This window comes from Lissotriton vulgaris, chromosome 3_1, assembly GCF_964263255.1.
Source record: "Lissotriton vulgaris chromosome 3_1, aLisVul1.2, whole genome shotgun sequence".
Classification (NCBI taxonomy): domain Eukaryota; kingdom Metazoa; phylum Chordata; class Amphibia; order Caudata; family Salamandridae; genus Lissotriton; species Lissotriton vulgaris.
In genome coordinates, this window is record NC_141689.1 from 1,839,633,968 (window position 1) to 1,839,651,179 (window position 17,212).

Consider the following 17,212-nt stretch of genomic DNA (forward strand, 5'->3'; position numbering starts at 1 on the left):
GACAGTCTGTTCATACACCGCAGAAAAGGGGTCTTGTAAGAACTTCAAATGCCTAGGTGTTTTTTTCGTCTTCTCTTGTTCCTCAGGGTGTCTGGGCGGAGGAGGTCTGTGCCAGGCTGTTACCCTCAAAGAATGACAAGGGGATATCAAAATCAGTAACTGGGGTTTGTACGAAGTCAATACACCGTCACTGACACCCCAAACATCAGTGTGCAATACCGGGAAGGCAGACCAGTGCTCAGGTAGGGGTGGAAGTAGAATAGAACAAAAGAAAGAAAAGGAGGGGAGGGGGTTTAGTCGGGTGCGTGCCCACACTCCTGATCGCCAACAACCCCTAGTGAAGGAACCCAAAAATGGTACTTGCCTAAGGAGCCTTGCCGCTCTCCTCCTCTTCCTTGGGTCGGCCTGACTCGGGCGTGATGCCACTAGGCAGTTCTTCTGTGGGGCTCTCGCTCGTCTCTGCGTCTTCTTGCTGGTTCGGTCTCCTGCTCGTCTCGTCAGGTCCGTGGTCCTCTAGGTGAAGGACTGGGTTTTTCTGAGACCCAGCGGTGCCAGGGGACAACACCTGAAACCTTCGTTGGTTACCTGTTCCGGCATACAAATGACAGAGACACGGGACACTTCCTTCGGCGTCAAAGATCAGGGTTTATTTACTGCAGGGAACACAGAAGTCACAAGAAGTACAACGCATGTAGGTTCAAGGAGACTGCTTCAAATTGTATCTGTGGATCGCTCCTTTTATACAGTTTATCGTCATAGAACAACATGACAAACAAAAGGTTACAACCCAGTTCCCATAGTAAATTTCATAGGGGGTCGCTTTCATGTATTCAGGGTCCCGGAACATAATTACAGTAAAATCGCCGGTTCCCAACTGTAAAAGTACATCTTCCCATCATTAGTGCATTCCATTCCGGCTGTAAACGAGTTAAGGAAGAGTCAGAAACAGGTGCATAGAAAGACAAAGATAATCAACAGATTGAAAGGAGTGTAAGGGGGTGATATCGGAAACACGATTGCAGGATCAAAGGAGATGCGCCTAATGAATGCACAGCTGCAACAATAGACCGGCACGGCAAGATGAGCCTCAATGTGTACCTATTACCGCTAATTAAACTGATCCAATCATTTGGGGTCAAAACAATTAATTACGCGGATGATACACAGCTCATTCTCTCGTGGGAAGGCGAAGGTGCCATTCCGTTCTCAACATTCCACGACTGCTTAAGAGAGACGGCCAGATGGCTACATAGTAACTCCCTTCAGTTCAACGCCGCGAAAACGGAGGTTCTGTTCTGCTCCGGCACTAAGATACCCCGTCAGTTCCCACATGAATTCTGGCCCCCGGAGTTCAGTGTCAAACCTCTACCAGTGCCTTCTGTGCGCAACCTGGGAGCCATGTTGAACAACAACCTAAGCATGGAAACCCAGGTGACAAAAACTGTGGGGATATGCACTGCCCTGCTCCGATCACTGCGGAAAATCTTGCCTCTTCTCCCGGCACAAGCCAGGGCGTCGATAGTCAGGTGCACGATACTCAGTCGCCTTGATTATTGTAACGCCCTGCTCCTGGAGTCTCCAGTCACGATGCTGGATCGACTTCAGCGAATCCAATCTGCCGCCGCCAAGCTGGCTCTTGGCTGGACGAGGAGGGCCTCAGCCACAGCTGCTCTGGCAGAGCTTCATTGGCTGCCCCTGAAACAAAGAGTGGCATTCAAGTCCCTCTGCATTGTCTTCAAGGCTCTGCATGGACTTGGACCCAAACCTCTGCAAGCCCTGTTCCAATGGTACATACCTGCGAGAAACTTACGTTCTTCTTCTGCTTGCCTGGTAAAGGTACCCAGATTTAACAGAACTAGAACAGGGGGCCGATCTTTCAGCGTAGCCGCGGCCAAGCTTTGGAACACCCTACCCGCTGACATTCGTCAGACTCCACAGCTTCTCCCTTTTAGGAGACGCATCAAAACTTGGCTCTTCCCCAAATAAATTGTCAGCCCAACTGTTCCCCCGGTCTACCGTCCACAGAGTATTTTCCAGCGCCAGGAAGCCTGCAAGGTGTCAGTCCGCGCTTTATAAATTCTCTAAATAAAATAAAATAAATAATAAGCGGGGCCATCTGCCTTTGCAGTGTCATCCCCCTCGTCATAAAGACACCCTCAAAGGAACACGTGTCTTCCACAAGAGTTTGGGAATCCCAGGGTCACGAAGCGGACAGTGTCTGTTCGCTGGCTACTTGAGGACAAGAAACAAAATGGATGCCGTATCTAAAATGGAACCCGTGGGTTTGGATGAAGAAACCCACGAAACAGACGAACGGTTTAGGTCAGCACAGCGAAAACGCGTTGTAATGGCAGAGTTTTTGGCTTTATTTAGCAGTGATATAGATCATTAGTCTTGCTCGCATCTAGTATAGGTACTCTTAGCCTGTGTTGGCCCTTTTAAGCCCTTTTTTCCAGATCTAGAAGAGGATAGCTGCTTAATATGCCTTTATTCTTGACTTTAACCTGTCTATTGCCTATTGGCTTTGACATATTAGACATATTGGTATGGTTTATGTAGGTATTCTGACAGAGCTAAGGAGCATTTCACCCCTTTCAGGCCTACAGGCCTAAAGCTAGAGAGACTCCATCTTGATGGAAGCAGAGAGGTTTTTTAGGGCAAAGGCAATGTTTTCAGTTAAGGCTGTTGTGCTAGAGGGAAAATCCAGTTAGGACTGCTTCTTATCCGAGAAATGTGTTTTTCTCTTGGGCCCAGACGTAACAAGCAGATGGCCACTGCGGTTGCGTGGAAGCCTGGGAGCTGGCACAGGAATTCGGTAGGAGACAGCCCTCCGGTGGAAATTTCCATGAGGGGAGAGGAATCCATAATAGCGAGCTACAGGAGAGGAGGAGTGTTCAGTTCAGTTTTGGAAGTCAGTGCAGCGTGGTGTGCAGTTCAGCGTGGTGCTCAGAACAGCTTGGAGCACAGGACTGCTGGGAGCCCAGAACAGCTTGGAGCTCCGAATAGCTTGCAGAGAGAGAGAGGATGTCTGCTGGGAGCTGCAGAATAGAGTGCAGTTCTTAAATGGAGAAAGAAGGCAGACGATTGCTGAAGATGAGGAGAGAGAGAAAGCAGTGCAGAGAGCATCAAAGAAGGCTGTCAGCTGGAGCAACTGAACCAGAGGCGTGGTGATGTGGTGAAGGAGGGAGAGACAGAGAGAGCCCTAATCCCACCAGAGGCAGAGAGAGAGCCCTAATCCCACCAGAGGCAGAGAGAGAAATCTTCCTTCTAATAGGTGAGGTAGTCTGAATTAGTTACATTTACACTTTATGTCCAATCTTTTCCCTTTCAGCGGAGTGTTCCTGTTATGTTTAATCTTTTCTCTTTCAAGCGGTGTGTTCTACCTATAGTCTTTGTCAGATCTGTGTTGTACTAATAATAAATGACCCCATTAATTAGTGAATTAGTGTGCATGAGTTCTTTTATGATAAAGTTATCCTGGCTTCAAGCCAGTTGCTGTTGAGCCACTGATGGATAAGTGGGGTAGGAGCGCTTAAATCAAGAAATGAACTCAGTCACATAGTGTGTATATCTTTGTCCTCATACAGTAAGAATAATCTTTCCTGGTAAGTATTGCTGTTTGAACAGATGCTACCCCTGATCAGGTAAGTAATAGTGAGGGAGAGAGGAGACTTGCAACCAAGGCACTAAGTTAGTACACCATCCCATAATATTATTGTAGTAGCAGACCCTTAGTGAAGAGACTTCCCAATATATATATATATATATGTATAGGTGTTCATAGGAATGTGGTCGTCGTTGATATGCGGCGTTAGTGACAACACTGGGTGGGAGACCAGTGCTAATACCCACCGGATTGTGGCTTGAATAAGTGAGAACGCCAGGGAGGATACTGGCGCTTAGTTTCGCCAGATTGCGAACAGTTTGGAAAAGGGAGCATTGGGTTCTGCAGGCCCGTGTGTAGACACACCGGATTGTGTGTCATATCTGCCCTAGGGTAGAACGGTCTGGGTCAGGGTGGCCGCGAGACCAACTGATGTGAATAAGTGTGGTGTAGGGTATGGATATCCCTAGTAATCAGTGAGTATTCTTAGTATCCCTATAGATTTAGTGGTGTTCTTAATAATATGAGCTTGTATATTGCGAGTTCCCCATCCTCAGGTAGGTACCAGGTGCCTGGATATAGAGGAGTCCTGAGGAGGGAAGGTGAGTACGTTCTGGCTGGGTTGGAGGGGCCCCTGGGGGCTGATCCCACCTACTCAGAAAATCCAGCCATAACATCTGGCGTAGTCGAACAGTTTACGAAACCTGTGTGCCTGGCCATGTGCTTAGAGAGTTGCCCATGTGTTCTGAGGGAATGCCCTGAACGCTGGTTCCATCTGGCATAATGTTGCAGTTTATGTAGCCTGTTAGACCTATTGGCTTGAACAGTTGCAGCGTGAGGAGATTGCATTACATCATGGTATTTGGCTTATTCAGGGTGGAAGGAATGGTTTTCATCTTGGTGTTTAAACTGTCAGAGTTGAAGGATGGCATTACATGAGGAAGCCAGTTACATCTATGTGATGGTCCAATTGTATAAATGTGTGTAAAAATGCTTTTAAATTGCCCATTAAATTGCTTGCTGCATCTGCTTATGATGTGCAATGTGAAATGTGTTCATTGTAATATGATCTGTGGAGTTCTTTGAATATAGCTCCTTGTAAATATGACTTGTGAATAGCGCCATATTAATGTGGCTTGTGAGGTGCATGTTCTCATGTTGATCTATTGTGTTCCTTGTGCATTGCGCCTTGGAAATGTTGTTTGTGAAAGGTTTGTCTTGTAAATATGGCTTGTGAATAGCGCCATGTAGTCATGGCTTGGACAGGGCATGTTATCATTACGTTTGGCAGGAGGGAGCTGGATCTCTCTCGGGTGCTTGGGGATAACGTTTTTGAAAATATGTGTGTGTCATCTGTAAACGTGAAGAAATGTGCTAATGATTTTCCTATGTATAAATGGACGTTGGGAAATGATTCTGCTTGAGCTGCCAAAGGGTTAATATCTTGAGTTGAGATGGCAGTCTTTATTTTTTACATGCTGTCAACATGCATGGTTATCTGACCTGACTATAAAAGTCAGTGAATTATTTTAAGGATTATTTGATGGTTTGATTTTGACTTTTTTTTTTGATTCCTTGGTCAGCCTATGTGTTTTGTCAGTTTCTTGACGGAAAGGTAACATCTTGTGCTTTGAGAAGGGTTCTGTTCATTTCACATTCCTTTTGAAATGCGTCTACGAATTTGTGTGGGTTCACCTTTGAACTGATGTGGTTATAAATCAACCAGTGGATTACGGAGAAAGCTGTGTTCTTTTAAAATGAGTGAAATGTTAAAAAGATAGCCCGTTAGAGTGCACGCTACGAGCTGTTTTCATTAATAATTTCTGTGAGGGGTTTCCATCTAGACAGGAATGTGTTAGTTTGAGACTAATAAATCTTGCCCGATAGTGCATGATAACATGTGCTTTTAATTAGTGACAGGCTACCATGTGCCTTTGAAGGAAAAATGTTGAAATGTAACATTATTATTTTCCCAAATGTGAATTAAAATGTATGCTTTTATAAATGTGTCAGCATAATATTACCTTAAATACAATGTTGAAATGTATCTGCATTTTATGTTGTTTTACAAATTATTTCTCTCTTCCCCTTTCTAAATAAGTGCCCATATTTTAAATGTCTTGCCTTTAGACAAACGTCTTTTTAAACACTGGAGCCTTTTTAATTGGCAGTACACTGTAACAGAATTGTTTTTTGTTAAATTCTAGCTTCCGTTAGTTGGAAAATAAGGCATGAGAAAGTTGTTTTTCGACCTTGGCAGACCAGCTGGTTTGTGCCTTCATTCTGCAAGTTTCGATCATGTCCCAGTTTGTTATGATTGGCTACAGTTCAATTTTCTTCCGCGAACGGCTTGTTTATTTAAGGGCGGGGTGACCTGGCTCTTCCCTTGGAGTTAGTTACTCGTGACGGGCCTGGGCGGGCTTCTCTGACCAGGGGAACTGGGAGGCTTGCAGTGCCCTGCTGAGGCTGTGAGCTCATCATTTGGCGGTAATTCAAATTTTTTTTCACACTGTAGCCTGGCTCCTGCTCTGAAGGGAGGGGTTGGGTTGGAGAGGCTCATCATCTTGCAGTGTTTAAAGTAGCTTCCCACTGTAGCATGGCTCCTGCCCTGAAGGGTGGGACTGGCTTAGTAAGGATTAGGGTATGTTAGGCCCTACTAATGTTATTAAAAGTTAAATTTTGAATGTTTTTAATTAATTAGGATATTTTCTTTTCAATAATGAAAGGCACCCGGGGTGCTTTTTAAATGGAAAATTTTATTTTACAAGAATAATGATACTTGTTCTCTTGTTCCTAGGTTGCTGGGGTGTGGTTATGCGTGTGTCGGCCCACGCCCCTCCCACTCCCTTTATTTGTTTTAGCTTTTTATTTTCATGTTTTTATTTTAGTTTATTGTTTTTGGATGATGGAACCAGACCAGACCAGACCAGACCGGGTGATGGATGGCCGCATTGGAGGAAGTGTCCGGATACCGAGGATGCAGGGTGGTGGCCTACACTGAAGAATTTGGACATTGTATAATCCCTTGGACAAGCAGGCCCCACTTTTAAAAAAAAATATGTCACCTATTATAGTTTTTCTGTTTTCTTCAAAACAGTTTTTGCGTGATTTCAATGAAGGACTTTTTTGAATGGCGGTGCCCACATGTGTTTTTAAAGTTACACCTGCTATTCTGTACAACTGGGGTTATAGTTTTTTTACTGTTCTTACATTTTCACCTTGATTGATCAAAGGGTGGTTACCTTAAAATTTGGATTGTTCTGGGTGGTGTGTCTTTTAGTATGATTATGTATTAATGTTTGCCCAGACCTTGCAACTGTATTTTTCAGATTTCACTTTAAATTGACAAATGTCAGCAGGTAGGCCTCATTTAGGCCTATTGTTATTTTTATTCCACACACAGGCCCCTACACTAATAGTTTCATGAGTCATCATTAGCTTAAGTTGCCTATAGTATGTAGGGCTCATTTAGGCCCTTTCTTGTTCTCTCATTAGAAGTTGAAACACATTTAGTTCTTAAGTTGACATTAGTAGGTAGGCCTCATTTAGTCTTAAGTTGTCCGAAGTAGGCCCATTTAGGCCCCTTGCTGTTTTCATTCAACACATAAGTCCCTACATCACTAGATTTCACCAGTTATCATTAGAAGTTGAGGCACATTTAGTTTGAGGATGCTTTGGTTAGTTTCTGTTGTTATCAGATCCAATCTCAGATATGTTTCAGCATTCAAGTCAAGGGTGCTTTGATTTGTTTTTAGGTTTCTATTCCCTACAATTGAGTTTCAGGTGGAATTTTCTTGAGTTGTCATTGTTTTTAGGGAGTTTTTTAGGTTTTGATTTGTTGATAGATTGTGTTGATGTTTGTTTATCTAGATGTTATTGTTTGTCAGATGTTCGCAAGATAAGGATCTAAGGGTGGATGGCAGAGATATTTAGCAGTGATATAGATCTTAATCTTGCTCACATCTAGGATAGGTATTTTTTAGCCTATGTTGGATAGATTATGTTGATGTTTGTTTAGATGGTTGTTGTTGTTTATAAGATGCTCGCAAGATAAGGATCTAGGGTGCAGTGTAATGGCAGAGTTTTTGGCTTTATTTAGCAGTGATATAGATCATTAGTCTTGCTCGCATCTAGTATAGGTACTCTTAGCCTGTGTTGGCCCTTTTAAGCCCTTTTTTCCAGATCTAGAAGAGGATAGCTGCTTAATATGCCTTTATTCTTTTTTTTTTTTTTTTTTTTTTTTTGAAGACCTTTATTGTGCATGTTACAGTAGTACATATACGGGCCTACAACCATCCGGCCGGCCACAAAACTTATGAGCACTGGTGTCAACATTACGACCTTCCGGCGGCAACAAACAATACGATAGCAAGTGGTCACAGTTACACTGAAGAAGACATGCCGCCAGGAAGAAGGATCAATGAGGTCAAATTCTAAAGTTTTTATAAAAGAAAAGTCAATGAAGGATAGGTGTAGAAGAGATCCGAGTCCATATATTGAGTCCACATGTAAGGCAGCAATAGAACATTATCATTTACGGTAAGCTCCTCGTCAAAGCGGCTAAGCAATAAAAGTACAAAGCGATCACCAGGAGCCACATTCGTGCCACTTCCAGTGCCACCCACTCCCAACCATCCCCTATCACTGACCCAGAAAGGAAAACAGCACAAGAAAGCGCAGTAAAGTAAAAGAAAGGCCCATAGAACTAAAAACAAAAAGTAAATCTACCCCCCCACCCTGCACCAACGCGGAGGCTACGGCCTACCCCCCCCGACAATGTGCCTGTCGCCCCATAAAGAACCCGAAATATAGGTCAAGCAAAGGAAGAAGAAAAGAAAAAGAAAGAGGGATAATAGAGACATCACCGCACAAGACTTTAAGCGCAGGTGACAACAATACAGTTCCCCAATGATGTCAGGCAATACAATAACGCATAACAACATATACATTAGAAATCACGTCGTCAGGGGGAAGGAGAAATAAAGAGTAATTTCAAGTTCAGTTTCGGAAGTAACACAAGTCAATGAAGGAGAAAGGCAAAAGAGATCCGAGTCCGTATAGTAGTCCCCACATGAGTAGGTAGCATGAATAATGGCAGCAATTACATAAATATCGCACCAGAGTGGCAGTAAAATAAAATGACGAAGCAAACGACAGAAACCAGAACCGTGCCACTCCCAGTGCTACCCACTCCCAACCATTCTCTATCACAGGCCCAGAAAGGAAAACAGTACAAGAAAGCGCAGAGAAGTGAGAAAAAGGCCCATAGAAACTAAATAAGAGAAACAAAATCTACCCCCCCACCCTACACCAATGCGGAGGCTATGGCCTACCCCCCCCGACAATGTGCCTGTCGCCCCATAAAGAACCCGAAATGCAGTAAAAGTAAAGGAAGGAAAAAGGAAAAGAAGAAAATAATAAAAATATACACTCTGAAATATAGAGAGTGAGACCAGACCCATCTAATCTACAACTCCCTAAAAAAACTACCAGGGAAGCGGGAGGAGGAGCCATACCAAACCGTCCCAGCTCTTCAGTCAGGAACACTATCCCCACTATATTTACGACTACTAAGAGTCAGGCATTAGCACAGAAACAATTAGGGGAAAATCAATAAATCGTGTGCGACGTAAACAAGTATGCACCACTCTCAATCCCGGTCCAAGCAGCCCAGCAACCAACAGCGTGAAGAGAACCCAGCCCCAACCCAACCCAACGCAGACCCCATCCAGTTCCAGTCCCGTCAACCCATGAAGCAATAGTACTATTAAACAGCCTAACCCTGGCCCGACCGTGGGTGTAAGACAAACCCGGCACCCATATGGAGGCCCCGCATCCCCTGCACACAAAGACAAAATGGCCGCCCAGAAGAAGAAGATGAGTCAGGAGAAGGAAATGGCCACCAACCATCTGAAGGAATCCCTTTGTCCACTTCACATAGTCCCAACAGGGCTTCCAGAGCGCAAAAGTTCAGCAGAGGAGGAGGCGAAAACCTCAGGGAATGAGCCCTCGAGGGAGGCACTCGTTGCGCAGCCGGATTCCCCTTCAGGCTCGACAGTGCAGGCGACAATGATGTAAGCCCCGAGGGAGAAGGAAACAAAGTATCAGCAGTAGATTGGGCGAGCAGCAGGCCATAGGCGCCGGTGAATTCAGTTGCAGACAACAGTGTATCACATCCACTTGTAGTCACTGTATCTCCACGTGACGGCAAGGACAAAGCCACACTTTGCTGGAAACAAATGTTGCGCTCCCGATCCGCAGCAAATAGCATGGAGTCAAACTGTTCACATAACGCCCGGCGGCCACTACGCATCTCCGAATGGAGATCTCGTAGGGCGGCCAGAACGGAGCCTAAGGATGGTGGAGGCTGCGTCCCCGCATCGACAATGAGCCGGGTCGGCACTGTAGTGTTGGCGCTCGACGCTGGGAGATCCAAACAATCTGCGGGCAGAACCGGGTCCTCTCCCTCCGACCGCGGGCGATCCAGTAAGGTCATGATCGCCGCAGGACGGTAAGATGGCCGCGGGGGGGGGGGAGGGGGGTCCGCGGCAAAGGCAAGCTCCCTTCCAGTCAATGTCGCCACAAAGATCACGGAAAGCCAAGCGCCTGTCCCGTATGGCTGTTGTGCTGCAGGTTCGGTAACAGGAGAAGGAGCCGGCAGCCCAAGGCGAGCCGGATCGCCGAACCTCCCCCAGCGCGCTCCACCGGGTCAAAGCAGGAGACTCGTTCCCCCGGGGCTTACCTCACAGCCCTCGTGGTCCAGGCGCTGGGTACAGCAGTCTGTCGGCCCCCACCAGCGGGACCCAGCTGGCAGCAGATCTCGACATATAGCGCGGGCGGGACCGCTCAGTCTGAAATGGTGTCGGCGGGTACGGTAGTTGCGGAGTCTCCAGGGGCCGGCGAGGGGCGAGGGTCCTGGGCGGGGAACACTCCCTCAAGTATCACCGGAATCCGGGCAAGCTGGGATCTCAAAATTGCACAGGATTAATCAGCTCATCTTCGCACACGTTCCACCGCCGGGAGCGGTCAGGATATCAGGCAGGATATCATCGCGGAACCAGAGACCGACGGAGCCGGGAGCTCAAACGTCTGCTCCGGTCGCCATCTTGGCTCCTCCCCCAATATGCCTTTATTCTTGACTTTAACCTGTCTATTGCCTATTGGCTTTGACATATTAGACATATTGGTATGGTTTATGTAGGTATTCTGACAGAGCTAAGGAGCATTTCACCCCTTTCAGGCCTACAGGCCTAAAGCTAGAGAGACTCCATCTTGATGGAAGCAGAGAGGTTTTTTAGGGCAAAGGCAATGTTTTCAGTTAAGGCTGTTGTGCTAGAGGGAAAATCCAGTTGGGACTGCTTCTTATCCGAGAAATGTGTTTTTCTCTTGGGCCCAGGCGTAACAAGCAGATGGCCACTGCGGTTGCGTGGAAGCCTGGGAGCTGGCACAGGAATTCGGTAGGAGACAGCCCTCCGGTGGAAATTTCCATGAGGGGAGAGGAATCCATAATAGCGAGCTACAGTAGAGGAGGAGTGTTCAGTTCAGTTTTGGAAGTCAGTGCAGCGTGGTGTGCAGTTCAGCGTGGTGCTCAGAACAGCTTGGAGCACAGGACTGCTGGGAGCCCAGAACAGCTTGGAGCTCCGAATAGCTTGCAGAGAGAGAGAGGATGTCTGCTGGGAGCTGCAGAATAGAGTGCAGTTCTTAAATGGAGAAAGAAGGCAGACGATTGCTGAAGATGAGGAGAGAGAGAAAGCAGTGCAGAGAGCATCAAAGAAGGCTGTCAGCTGGAGCAACTGAACCAGAGGCGTGGTGATGTGGTGAAGGAGGGAGAGACAGAGAGAGCCCTAATCCCACCAGAGGCAGAGAGAGAGCCCTAATCCCACCAGAGGCAGAGAGAGAAATCTTCCTTCTAATAGGTGAGGTAGTCTGAATTAGTTACATTTACACTTTATGTCCAATCTTCTCCCTTTCAGCGGAGTGTTCCTGTTATGTTTAATCTTTTCTCTTTCAAGCGGTGTGTTCTACCTATAGTCTTTGTCAGATCTGTGTTGTACTAATAATAAATGACCCCATTAATTAGTGAATTAGTGTGCATGAGTTCTTTTATGATAAAGTTATCCTGGCTTCAAGCCAGTTGCTGTTGAGCCACTGATGGATAAGTGGGGTAGGAGCGCTTAAATCAAGAAATGAACTCAGTCACATAGTGTGTATATCTTTGTCCTCATACAGTAAGAATAATCTTTCCTGGTAAGTATTGCTGTTTGAACAGATGCTACCCCTGATCAGGTAAGTAATAGTGAGGGAGAGAGGAGACTTGCAACCAAGGGACTAAGTTAGTACACCATCCCATAATATTATTGTAGTAGCAGACCCTTAGTGAAGAGACTTCCCAATATATATATATATATATGTATAGGTGTTCATAGGAATGTGGTCGTCGTTGATATGCGGCGTTAGTGACAACACTGGGTGGGAGACCAGTGCTAATACCCACCGGATTGTGGCTTGAATAAGTGAGAACGCCAGGGAGGATACTGGCGCTTAGTTTCGCCAGATTGCGAACAGTTTGGAAAAGGGAGCATTGGGTTCTGCAGGCCCGTGTGTAGACACACCGGATTGTGTGTCATATCTGCCCTAGGGTAGAACGGTCTGGGTCAGGGTGGCCGCGAGACCAACTGATGTGAATAAGTGTGGTGTAGGGTATGGATATCCCTAGTAATCAGTGAGTATTCTTAGTATCCCTATAGATTTAGTGGTGTTCTTAATAATATGAGCTTGTATATTGCGAGTTCCCCATCCTCAGGTAGGTACCAGGTGCCTGGATATAGAGGAGTCCTGAGGAGGGAAGGTGAGTACGTTCTGGCTGGGTTGGAGGGGCCCCTGGGGGCTGATCCCACCTACTCAGAAAATCCAGCCATAACACGCGTACACCCACTAAACTCGTCATTTGCGGTTCATAGATACCAAACTCGACCATATTCGAGTGAGTCAAAAACACCACTTACAATTGTCACGGAACCTCAGACGCTCCTTTTGCCCTCATGTAGGCAAGCACTAGTCGATATCAGAATCGATCTCGATATTCATCAGACCATCCAGATGCTGCTGGAACATCATTCTATCCATCAATGTTTCCTCGGTAACAGGTGGTCGTCTTATACACGTCGTAGCACAGAGGCCACATAAGGCAGGACCACACTGCACACAAAGACAACACGTGAACAGAAATGCTACAACCACCCCAATGATCATCAGAATCTTCCAACCCCACGTCGACATCAGGCCCCAAAACCATCCTAGTAGCGTCCAATCACCTACGTCCACGTGTATGGACTCGGAGATCTTATGCAACTTAGAGATGGCTTGATAAACAGTTGGAGCGTTATCAGGAATGAAAATGCAGCAACTCGAATGGATCACCTTACATACTCCACCTCTATCTGCAAGGACAACGTCTAAAACCATACGGTTTTGTAACGTCATAAGCCTATCCGCCTGATGCTCTGCTGTAAGATTACCAAGGGCACTTGCAGTGATATTAGCAGTCGATTCCACCACTCGAGTCAACTGTCTCAGGTTCCTACTATTGATCATAGGTCCCCAAAACGGCAAGAAACCCTTAAAGAAGTCTCCTGCTTCTTGACCGGCAGTGTCTTCTTCGCTAATCACGCCTCTCACAACTCTGGTCTTGTGATAATCCGACCCAACAGTAAAGGTCGGCGGCAACAGATTCGCAATATAGCAGGTGCCTGAGAAATCACGAGGCAACCATGTATATGCGCGGTCGTAACAGACAAAGTATGTACCCTTGGCAGTAAAAAGAACAGGGGAAGAGGCCATCGGTAAAACATATGTTTCAGTACAGGCACTCCTCCCGAGCTGAGCTCGCGGGCTTCGGCCAAGACCTTTCAGACAGAAATTACCGAGATGGGAGACGAGCTTTTAAGCTGCCGATCACCCACTGACGTGCTATACTCAGCCTCACTCAGATCTCGGTATGCTCGCACCTCTTCCTCTGGGATAGCGATGCGTCGAAGATATCCCTATCTAAATCGGCAATCGCTCTTGCCAAAGGCTTGTGGTACGGGCCAGGACCATGATCTGCAGTGCGTGGCTCTCGATGGGGGTAGGAATCTAGCGCGCTACGAAAACATAGTTTGAAATGCTCGAGCTGAACCCTGGGAACTGTAAGGAAGGACCAAGTACGGAATTCCCCTATCCATGGTATGTGGCATTAAACCACACACCCAACAGTTGGTAGTGTTCATCACCAACTGATGTTGATGAAGGAGCTGGACAAAGGAGTTATTCATGAATTCCGCACGTCTAACCTGCTCGTGTTGAGGTAGAGGGTGAAAGGAATGAGGAGAAACAATGGGGGTCGGTTTTGCTTCAGAGGAAAGAGTAGGTGAAGCAGAAGGCAATAATGTTTGTATTCCAAAATATACTCCACCCACCAATAACATGGAAACAGTTAGGAACAGTAGGAACACCTGAAACAGAAAGCATTTGGTACGTACAACACTGTGCAGTATGGATCTTTACGCTAGAGTTTTCTCCACTTCCGACAACTTTGAGAATTCCATCCTCTAAAACCGTCCGCAACGTTCTTGACGCACTTCGTTCTGAGTAGCAACTATCAATTCCCAGGAGTTCCTAGGAATCGACGGCCTCCGACCTAGTGTCAGGAACCTGCTAAACAGAAGGAAGTACCCGCACGGCCCTACGGTCAACCCGGATGTAAGGTTCTTTTAATCAAACAATATAATACAAAATCTCCTAGCTGTGGAAAAACACACACGTGGAAAAGGACTCAAAAATTAAATAGGAACCACAATTGTTCAGAAATGTTCAAGATGATAATGGGGGGGTAACGTGAATTTTCAAAAAGAGGGAAAGGCAAAAATGTTATTAGTCTTTGGTTTGAGAACGAAGAAAATATCTACTTCTTCCAGGACGAGTCTGCTCTTCAAATAATTGTTCAGGTTGTGGAACAGAGTCCTGTCGGTCAGACGATAGTTCAAGTCTTGAGTTCTCCAATGGCAAAGGTTCAACAAAGTTATCTGATTGCACTGAAGTATCTCCCACAGGCTGAGCGTCACTGAACGGCACAAACTTCGCCGGAGCTTCTGTTTCCGATGCGGCGATACCGGTCCTCACCCACGAGTCTGGTGGTAAAGGTATTGGTACCTTCTTTGTATGGGTGGCATGAACCCAATTTTTGCGGCCCTCCAAACGAACTGCAGTTCTCGTGGCGAGTAGAACCTGGAAGGGTCCCACGAACCTCGGCTCTAGGTTTCGCTTCCGGCCAAAATTTCTGGTCACCACCCAGTCTCCCGGTTGGAGCCGGTGGCCAGGACCCTCCGTCTGTGCCGGCAGTGCTTCAAAGACCTGTTGATGAATTAACCTCAGTTTAGCAGTCAGATCATGAAGATAATCAATTAACATTGGGTATTCAAGACTTTCTAAAGACCTGGGTCTAGGAACCCCCCAAATATTTGCAGGACGGCCGAACATAATCTCATATGGGCTGAGCCCTACTCGAGAGTGTACAGTCGCCCTGGTTGACAAGAGAGCCAAAGGCAAGGCATCAGGCCACGACAGACCAGTCGTAGCCTGAATCTTTGCGAGTTTCAATTTGAGAGTACCATTGTACCCTTCAACCAAGCCTGCTGACTGGGGATGATTGGCGCTATGGAATTTTTGTATAATTCCAAGGCCCTTACACACACTCTTCATCACACTCCCCACAAACTCACTTCCGTTATCAGACCATACAATCCGTGGCATTCCATACCGAGGAAAGTATTCCTTCAGTAGGACTTTCGCTGTGGACAGGGCAGTATTGTCTTTGAGAGGGTAGGCTTCGATCCATCGGGAGAATGCGCAAACCACGACTAAAACGTACTTCAGGTTATTACATCTCTACATATGGATGAAGTCTAGCTGGATAACTTCAAAGGGACATGTAGGAGGAGCAAAGTGGCCAGGGGGTGTAGGAGTGCCCTTGCCAGGATTGTACATCATACATACCATGCAATTCTTAACCACTCTCTCAGCACACTTAGCGATACCATCATTCTTCCATACAGGCGACAGCAACTTACAGATACCTTTCGCGCTAATATGTGACAAGCCGTGCGCCATAGTCACAACAGCTAGCACATATGCATCCGGCAACATCCACCTCCTATTCTCCGACAAATCAATCCAACATCCATTCGCATCCAACTTTCCTGTGTTCTCCTTCCACTTGGTCTTTTCAGTTTCGGTGGCCTCATTCTGAATCGCTTTCACACTTTCAACAGTATCCTCACACATACCAGTTTCTGCAGGCCACCTTACCGAACTCGTCACATACATTCTGGTTGCAAGGTTTCTAGCAGTCTCTTTAGCAATCTCATCCGCAAACGCATTGCCACGACCAACATCATCCGTCACCTTACGGTGCGCACTGCATTTAATAATCGCCACCTGCTTGGGCAATGTAAGTGCATCCAAAAGTTCGTTCACAAGCTGTCCGTGCTGGATCTTCGTGCCATGCGATGTCATAAAGCCTCTCTCTCGCCACAATCGACCAAAACTATGCGCAACACCAAACGCATACTGACTGTCAGTAAACCCATTCACTCGCTTTCCCTTCGACAAAACACACGCTCTCGTCAACGCAATCAACTCTGCCGCCTGCGCAGAATTCTGATTCAATCTCGCAGTTTCCACAATCGTACTCAACGTTACCACAGCATACGCAGTCGTCACATCACCATTCGGCAACTTGAAACACGAACCATCCACATACAAAGTACCATCGGAGTCTGCCAATGGAGTGTTTTTTAGGTCAACACGACCCTTCGTTTCCTCCTCAGTTCGTAAATAACAATCGTGTGGTGGTACATCGTCTGATTCCATATTGGTTGGCAACAAAGTCGCCGGGTTTAGAACATTACAGCGCTTTATTTGAATATGACTTGCCAAAAGCGTCAACTCGTAACCAGACAGCCTTGCGCTTGTCAAGTGTTGGGTTTTCGTACGATTTAAGAGAGTGTCAACTGCATGCGGAACCATCACCGTAAGCATATTATCCATGACCAATCCTGCGGATTGTCGGATGGGCACCGCAGCCGCCGCTGTCGCTCTTAGACAACTCGGCAATGCTCTAGCTACTGGATCCAAGGTCGAGGAAAAATATGCACATGGACGCTGCTTACCGCCAAATTGCTGCGTCAAAACACTCAACGCGCAACCCTCTCTCTCGTGAACGTATAGTGTAAACGGCTTGCTGTAGTCAGGGGTACCTAACACAGGAGCCGAACACAACGCATCACGCAGTTCAGAAAAACGTTTCTGACACTCGTCCGTCCATGGCAAAGGAGTTGGAACATCCTTGCACGTGAGGGCTACCAATGGTTTCGCTAGCAATGAAAAATTCGGAATCCATTGCCTGCAGTATGACGTGATACCTAGAAAGGCACGCACATCTCTCTGAGTTGTTGGCACAGTCATTCGAGCGATCGCTGCAATTCTCTCTGGGGTCAACCTTCTTCCCTCCTTTGATAATAAGTGACCTAGATAGGTTACTTCTTGACAACAATATTGCAGTTTAGAAGG